Source organism: Exserohilum turcica (assembly GCF_000359705.1).
Source record: "Exserohilum turcica Et28A unplaced genomic scaffold SETTUscaffold_22, whole genome shotgun sequence".
Lineage (NCBI taxonomy): Eukaryota > Fungi > Ascomycota > Dothideomycetes > Pleosporales > Pleosporaceae > Exserohilum > Exserohilum turcicum.
The window spans coordinates 8,759-15,748 of NW_007360048.1; positions in this window are offsets into that span (position 1 = coordinate 8,759).

Consider the following 6,990-nt stretch of genomic DNA (forward strand, 5'->3'; position numbering starts at 1 on the left):
GAAGAAGAACCTTCGTTGCTTCGTAGATACTGCGTCCGGGCAGTGTGCTGGTTGTATCGCTGTGAAGGCTAAGTGCAGCTTGTTTGTGACTGAGGAAGAGTGGGAAAAGGTTGAGGCTAAGAAGCGTCAAAAGCGTCTTGAGCTTGCTCGTTCTGAGGAACAGACCGCGCGACTTCGTCGCGAGCTCCTAGAGGTCGAGGAGCGAGAGCGAGCGTACGCTGACCGTGATCATGCCATTCTGAACCTTCAGAATCGTGAAAAAGAGGAGGCTGAGGGGAGTTCCGCCCCTGGTATGGAGTTTCCGGCAACCGAACCATCGCTACCCGTACAATCGACTGACCCGGGCTGGTTACAGGCTGATTACTCTTCTTCTTCTTTCGACCCTTTACCTCTTGATTACTTCCTTTCCTACGAGAATCCGATTCTCGCTTCTGTGGATTTTTCCGATGGTACTCACGTACCAGTGACTTGCAGTTCGTCAAATTTTCCTCTGGTTCCTAAGTGTTATAGCTCTCTGGCCATCCTTGCCATTTGACTAGGTACTTCCACTGACTGCCGATTTTCCGTAGGTCCTTGATTTCCTCGACTACGTACTCGTCGTCTTCGAGCTCGATATCTTCCATTAGCTCGGCGTTTTGGGGTGCTGGTTCCAATAGCTTCTTGTGGAACACGTTGTGTATGCGCATGCCTGGTGGTAGCCGGAGTTTGTAGTTTACCAGTCTAATTGTCTCTAGGATTTCAAATGGTCCTAATCGGAGATTATCCAGTTTCTTGCTTGGCTGTTTAGTCTTTAGGTTTTGTCGTGACAAGAAGACTTTGTCCCCCTTCTTAAAGGTTAGTCCCTCAATCCTTTGCTTATTCGCAGCCTTAGATCCCGTAAGGTTCCTGTAAGCTATATTCTTGCTCAATTGCTCGTGCAATTCTCGCATTAGTCGAGCTTTGTCGTCTGCTCCAACTGCAATGCTTTCAATATCCTTCGGATCTCGATGAGCAACTGGCTCATATCCGTAGTTCGCGTAGTGCGGAGAGTATTTCGTCGTTGCCGATTTTCTACTATTGTACGCCAATTGTGCTGTCGGCAAGAGCTTAACCTAGTTGTCTTGCAGCTTGTTGGTGTAGAATCGCAAATACTCCTCCAGCGTCTGGTTCGTTCGTTCCGTCTGTCCGTCTGTTTCTAGGTGAAAGCTAGTTAATAGCTTTTTCTTAATTCCTATCTTTGCTAGGAACGTTGACCAATGTTTCGACGTGAACAGCTTATCTCTGTCCGTAATAAATTCCTTAGGTATCCCATGCTCTAATACTAGTGCTTTCTAGACTTCATACGCGCATTCATCTGCCGTAATAGTTTCTTCTGTGGGCACAAACTTGGCTCCTTTAGTCAATTAACATACAATTACTAGGATTGTGTCGCAAAGTCAAGCTAATCCTGGTTCTAACGATTTTGGGAGCTTCACTATGAAGTCTATTGTTACACTACTCCATGGTCGTGTCGGTGGCGGTAAGGGTTGTAACAGGCCGTAGGGCTTATGTCTCTTAGGCTTGTTCTAGTGACATGCCAAACAGTTGCCTAAGACTTTCTGCACCTTCGCTCGCAAGCGTGGTATATTGAACATCCTTTTTAGTCTTCTAACCATTTCGTCTACCGCTGCGTGTCCATATTCTGGGGACTCGTGCAGGGTCTTGATGAGTTCTGTTCTTATATGAGGAGGCACATACGTTCGTGTTCCTTCTCTCAAAGCCGTAAGTTCTATCCCATCGCTAGTTACTTCTGGCGGGTATTCTAGTTCCTGTCGCCATTGCGTGGCTTTCTCTTGCTATTGTTGTTGAAGAGTCGTGACTTGGTGAGCTACTACGCTAACCTTGACTAGGTCAGGCTTGTTATACCTCAAGCTTCTATCAGGCATCTGCCTAAGGACTGCGTTGTATGGCTCCTTGTGTCCTTCTTCTCGTAGGTCGGATCTTCGGCTTAGAGCATTAGCGGCTCCGTTAAGCGATCCCGCTTAGTGCGTTATTTTAAAGTCGAATTGGGCGAGCATTTCAGCCTATCGAACTTGTCGTTGGTTGAGTTTCTTGGTTGTCATGAAACTCGTTAGGTTCTGGTGATTGGTGAATACTTCGATCATGTCTGGGAGACCTAACAGGTACACCTCCCATTGTTTAAAGGCGTCGACTACTCCAAGTAGTTCCTTGTCGTGAACATTGTAGTTTAGTTCTGCTCCTAAGAACTTTCGTGAATGGTAGAACACTGGTCTCCATTTCCCATCTAGGCACTGCTGTGACAGTACAGCTCCTAGTGCGTAATCGGACGCATCGGTCTCAACTCTGGTTTTCCGTCTTGGATCGTACATCTCTAGTACGGGTGCTTTGAGGAACATCTGCTTTAGTTCTTCAAAGGCTTCCTAACATTCTTTAGTCTATTTAAACCCTATGTCTTTCTTCGTAATCTCCATAAGTGGTGTCGTAATCCAGGAGTAATTCCTAATGAACTTTTGGTAGAAGTTCGCAAATCCTAGGAAGGATTGCACATCCTTGACTGTTTTAGGGGTTAGCCATTCCTGTACAGTCTAGATTTTCTTTAGATTCATTTTAACACCCTCTATCGAGATAATAAAGCCCAGGTACTCGGTTTCCTTTGTATGGAATTCGCATTTGCTAGCCTGTAAGTACAACTTGTACTCCTTAAGCTTCCATAGTACCTTCTTGACTTGTTCGACGTGTTCTTCTAGCGTGCCGTTGGTGTACACCAGTACATCATCTAGGTAGGCCGTAACGAAGATTCCTAGGTATTCGTGGAGCGCCTTGTTGATGACTGACTGAAAGGTCGCCGGCGCGTTCGTCAATCCGAACGGCATAACCGTATACTCGTACAGTCCATACTTTGTCTTAAAGGCCGTTTTCCACTCGTGTCCTTCTTTGATTCTAATCCGATAGAATCCTTCGCGGACATCGAACTTTGTAAACCACTTAGCTCCCTAGAGTCAATCCATAAGCTCTCCTATAAGTGGTAAGGGGTACCGATTCTTGACCGTAACATTGTTCAACCGCCGGTAGTCGACACACAGTCGCCACTTTCCGTTCGGCTTCTTTACGAACAGAATTGGAGAGGCCATCGGGCCATGTCCTGGTCTAATAAATCCCTTTTTCAAGTTCTTTTGGAGGTAATCCCGCAGCTTAGCGTCGTGCTCGGGCGCTATAGGGTACATTCCTCCTGGGCTCAACTTAGCTCCATCTTCGAGGACGATCTCGTGATCCCAGTCCTGATGTTCTGCTAGGTCTGTTGCTTCGTTTTCCTCGAACAGTTCTCGAAACTCGTTCGTCTGGTATTCTGTTGGTATCGCCAACTGTGGTACTGGTCCTTCCTTCGTGGTCGCGACCCGTTTTAACCAAATAACTCCTATTCTCTAAGGGTCCTTCACATAGATTCTCATGATCTTATGTGGTGAGATCGTACCTATCCTCCCGTCCTTGGGTGAGCTCTGGATAATCGGGTTCGTCTCTTTTCGTACTCCAGCAACCTTGTGCACAGGTTCTCGGCTGAGTATTGTTTTCTTTTGCCAATCGATGGCCGGGTTGTGTTCTAACAACTAGTCATAGCCTATGAGGATATCTTCCTCTCCGAGGTCCATGATGTTGATCTTCACGTGGCTTTTCCTGCCTGCCAATTCCATTGGCACCAGCTTGGTCTCTAGCCTGATCATGTCGTTCCCGTATGCCATGGGATTATCGTCGGCTAATACCACTCGCATCGGCACCTTCTTGGCCTGATGGGGTATGTCGTATTTCTCCACCACTTGGGGTGAGATCATTGTTCGTGCAGCACCACTATCTATGGTCGCTGTCATCCTATGTCCGTTTACTAAGACATTTGTTCGAAGTCTAAGGTCCTGCGTGCCTACGCTCTTGACTTCCTTAAGGGTCGTTTTAGGACTGCCTTCACCAGCGTGACCCTGTCCCTGGTGGCATCCTAGTTTTTTGTCGGCCTACTCTTCCTCTGTCTAGGAAAGTAGCCTGCGCCGTACTTGGCGTCTTGGTGTATTGTGCAATAGTCGTTGTAGCAGAAGGACTAGTGTAAGAGTTCATGACGCTCTTTACTGTCCTTAACTCGTTGCTTTGGCATTCGAGACGTCGTGACTTTTAACTGCTTTTCTCGGTGCATACGATATTCCGTTGCATTACATTCCTTAGCGTTTACCGTTCCGTGGTAGTAGCTGGCCAGGTTCAAGGCTTCCTTATACTGCGTCCTGTGATACTGACACATGCTTTCGCAGTTCACCCAACACAGCCGTTGGTAAGCTCGATCTTGCTTCTCGGGTCCATGGATATGACATTGCTCCACTAGACACTCATATGTCTCTAGATGTGTGTGGCAACAGTCATTGTCGTTTTTTCTTGATTTCTACTTTTCCTAGTAATGCTTCTTACATTTCTTCTAGCTGCAGTTAACCTAGTGCAAATCTTTGTGTTGCATCATGCGTGCCTTAAACAAGTAAGGGTTTCGTTCCTTAATTTAAGCTTTAGGGCTCTTAAAGCGTGGTTGTTCGTAAATCGCTTGATACCCAATCTCTTTAGCGTTAGGGCCCGTAATCGCGATACGTCCCTGCTGATGGCAATCGTCTGCCTGGTGTGCGGCGTCTCCGCAGACCCAGCATTGGTGATTCCTTAGGCGGCTCTGGATTTCAGCCCCGTCAATCTTCCAATCTGTTTCCTGTGGTATGTCCCACCGGACATTCTTGGCTCCTAGAGCTTCTTGTACCATCTCGAAGGCCTCGTCACTCTCTTGGCGTGCCTCCTCATACAAGTCTAAGTCACTGAGGCTGTCGTCGGGTTCCGTGACTAGTAGGTAAGGCGTCCCACTCCTGATCATCCCGATCTTGATTTGACCTTGCCTGACTTCGTTTTTTGGGCAGTCTCTGCGGAAGTGTCCTGCTTCGCCGCATTGGAGACATGCCTTCTTTTTGTAACGCTTTTGGCGTTCTTCCTTAGAAAGGCCATCCTGGCCCCTTCCTCGGGTGTTCTAGTTCTTGTTTTCTTGCACCTTGCTAGTCATGATGGTGTCTCTATCTCTGTCTTTGTGGTTGCGTTGCTTCTTCATATTGGCCGTCGTGGGCTGGAACGTCTTTTTCTGTTCATATCGTTCCCACAGCCTGTGGTCAATTCGCGTGGCTAGCTCTATCAGAGCGTGAAGCGTTGTTGGCTTTTTATGGTGTACAAGACCGTCTTTTATATTTTCCTTTAGTCCTGCCTCGAATACAGTTCGTAGCGCAGCGTCATCCTAATCAATTCTTGCCTGTAGCTGTTTAAATTCTGCCGTATACTTCGAGACTGACTTGGTCTGCTTCAGGCGAGTTATCGCTTTCTCTGCCTGGTTCTTGGCGTCTACTTCCCCAAAGATGCGTCCTATTTCTTCCTTAAAACTTTCCCAATCCTTGAACAAGGCCTTAGTTTCTTCCCTAGTTCCGTGGGTGGTGGGTGAGGTCAGGAAATCCTCGACATATAGCTACATCCACATAGCTGCTTTGCCCTTCATGTGTGTGTTGGCCATTAGGATCTTTTCCTAGTCGTTGGGTACTTAGTTGAATCCACAGTACAGGTCGATGTTGGTAAGGAACGTCCTTAGTTCGTTTCGTCCTCCTTCATATTTCTTAGGTACTGCTATCTTAGGTTTTGGGGGTGGTTTCTCGTTAGGCGTAGCCATAAGCTAGCTTACCATCTAGGCCATCATTTCTTGCATGGCTGCCATCTGCTTAGCTTAGTCGCTATGCTGCTTTTCCTGCATGCGTAGCCTTCGCTTAAGATCTTGTACCTCGGCCTGGTTCGTGTCGTTATTCTCGTCATCTAAAGAGTCAGAATCCGAACCACTTCCTTCGAGCATCTCGTCATCGAGAGCTAGTGAGGGCGTAGGGGCCGCAGCCGTGGGCTCCTGTCCCTAGGTGAACTGGTTTCCGTTGTAGGCTATTATGGTAATCTTATTCGAGCGAACTATTAGTTAAACTCCTCTACTAAATTCGGTGGTGGTCAAAGTGTTACACGGGGTTCGACTATACTTAGCTAGGACTCGATCCAGGTTAGGGCGAGTCAGCGGGTTCGTGGTAAGCCGTGTGATTGCCGAGTAATTCAGGTGGAAAAGAGTTATGGATGTTTAACCAATAGTAAAGACAATCAATTCTATAGTAAGATAGAATAACAAAGTACTAATCTTGTTAAGTAAAGAACTTGTAAGAGAGTACAGTATAATAAGTTGACCACAACGAGTGTAATAATGAAATCCAACACATTCTTATACCCAACGTGTTCTGTCCTGATGCTCCCTATTCTCCCCATGCCATAGGAGCATTGGGAGCACAATTCTCCCAAGGCCACCCGTGCTCCGGGAGCAGGGCTCTTGGCGGGAGCACGCATCACGTGACCTCAAGCCCCGCGATGATCATTACCTTCTGACGTGGACGTGGTTGGCCTTCAACCTCTCTGTCCCCGTCAAGGAGAGAATCCTTCCTGTTGCTTGTAACACCTAGAATCTTCCTACACGCTCTATTTTGTAGTATTTGCCTTTATTTAAGAGCTAGCTGTTGTTGTTTCTAGAAGATCTAACAACTATAGTCTGCTACGCTAGTGATGTAGGCAAGGTATAATTGTCTAAAGGCTCTAGGTGATAGGCCTTTATTGCTATTTGCTAGTCTGCTTAGCCGAGTAAAGGCTTAGCTTGCCTGTTGATTTCTAATAAAGCAGTAATCCTTAAACTTAAGGGCTTTGTCAAAGTAGATGCCTAGCCATCTAATTTGCTGTTTTGGTTAAAACGTCTCCTAGGTGGGTAGTGTGAGAGAATCTTGATCCTTTTTTGATCTAGTCCAATTTACTAGTTCAGTCTTTAAGCTGTCGAATTTGATTGCTAGCTCCTCTGCTAGGTTAAACAGTTTTTGGGTCTCTTTTTCTAGTAATTTAACGTTTTTCTTAATAGATGTTGTAGATACTAATATCTGTAGGTCGTCTATA